The sequence below is a fragment of the Larimichthys crocea genome, chromosome II (assembly GCF_000972845.2).
Source record: "Larimichthys crocea isolate SSNF chromosome II, L_crocea_2.0, whole genome shotgun sequence".
NCBI classification, from domain to species: domain Eukaryota; kingdom Metazoa; phylum Chordata; class Actinopteri; family Sciaenidae; genus Larimichthys; species Larimichthys crocea.
The window spans coordinates 9,662,644-9,664,284 of NC_040012.1; positions in this window are offsets into that span (position 1 = coordinate 9,662,644).

The window sequence follows — 1,641 nt, forward strand, 5'->3', positions numbered from 1 at the left end:
CTATTTTTCCCTCTCAGCCTCTTAGCTAGATAAGATAAGATAGAAGATAGTAGATAGATAGATACTAGATAGCTAGATAGATAGATAGATAGATAGATAGCTAGACTAGACAATGTGACAGTTATCAAACATTAGCAAGTGTCATTGATACAATATAGCCCGTTATAGTAAATAGACAATTTAAAGTGACCTCCGTCTGATGTATGGCAGGTGGATGTATTTGTATTAGAAGGTTGGTTCAGGAAACTATCCTCCCCTCTTGTGTCCTTCTAACAGAATACAGCATAGAGTCAATCAAATAAATTGAGTGTCCAATTTTAAATTATTTAATAATAAGTTCATCATGATTTAATTTTTATGATCTTAGCTAGATATTTACAAAACTGAACACACATGATCATGTCGTAGTATCTCTCATGTCCTATTTTTATCTTCATTTATACCTTGCAGTTACTTATTTCTATAAATGCTAGATAGATAGATAGACTAGATAGATAGATAGTAGATAGATCGAAGTGATAGATAGATAGATAGACTAGATAGATAGATAAGGATTAGATAGTAGTAGATAGATAGTATTCTATAAGGACTCAGTCTGAGTCCAATAAAGCCATAGCTTTCTTGATGATCTTATCAAGTCTTATTAAGTTTCCACATGACATTTGCATTAGATCCCAATGTGTATTTCTCACATCAGATCTCAACAGAAAATACATCTTCCTGATATGGTCTGGGTAATGTGTTAGGAATGAAAGATGCCAATCATTAATGGAAATGTAAAAACTCCAACCTACAGGGGGCTGAATCAAAGACATTCCCAAAATCCAAGCAAAAAAAAAATATGTGAAAGGCTAGTCCATTATGCCAAAATGTCTTTGTAGCAAATCATAATGGTACTCAGTAGTTTGTATGGCCTCCACGTGCTTGTATGCATGCCTGAACGTCGGGGCATGCGTCCTAATGAGACGACAAGGGCCAGTCAATGGTATCAATTCCTTCATCACTCTAGGACTGCCTGCATACTCTCAAACCCAGGACCCACCCTTTCTTAACACCAAAACAGATGATATGAAAATGATAACAACCCCCACAGCTACTTACCATGACCAGATCAATATCCCAGAAGTTGATAAAAAAAAAAAGTGTTCCTTACATTTTTTGTCGCAGTGTATATTATATACTCTTTAAATATGTTGTTTAGTATGTCTTATGTTTTTATGTTTTTTTATGTCATGTTTGTGCTGTCATGTCCCTTGTCTTTAAAAACTGTATTCTGTCCATATCTGTACGTACAATTAAGAGCAAAGTAAACCAGAGTCAATTCTGTGTGTTACACACACCTGGCCAATTAAAGCGATTCTGATCTGATTAATATTTAGTAAATTTAATACACAATGTGCAACAAACCCCATTCCTTCATAGATAACAGTTAATAGTCCCATTTTTCATTTTCAAAAGGTTTGAAAAAGTGTTGGTATGCCTTTACTAAAGGGAATAACTCATATTACTAATGTTTGACACGATCACGCAGATGAAGAAAGAAAAAAAAAGGAAAGAGGAAGTTCTACTGGAAAATATTTAATATTGGAAGCCTTCTTAAATTTATATTTTGACTACTTTGAAACAATTTAAAACAATTAA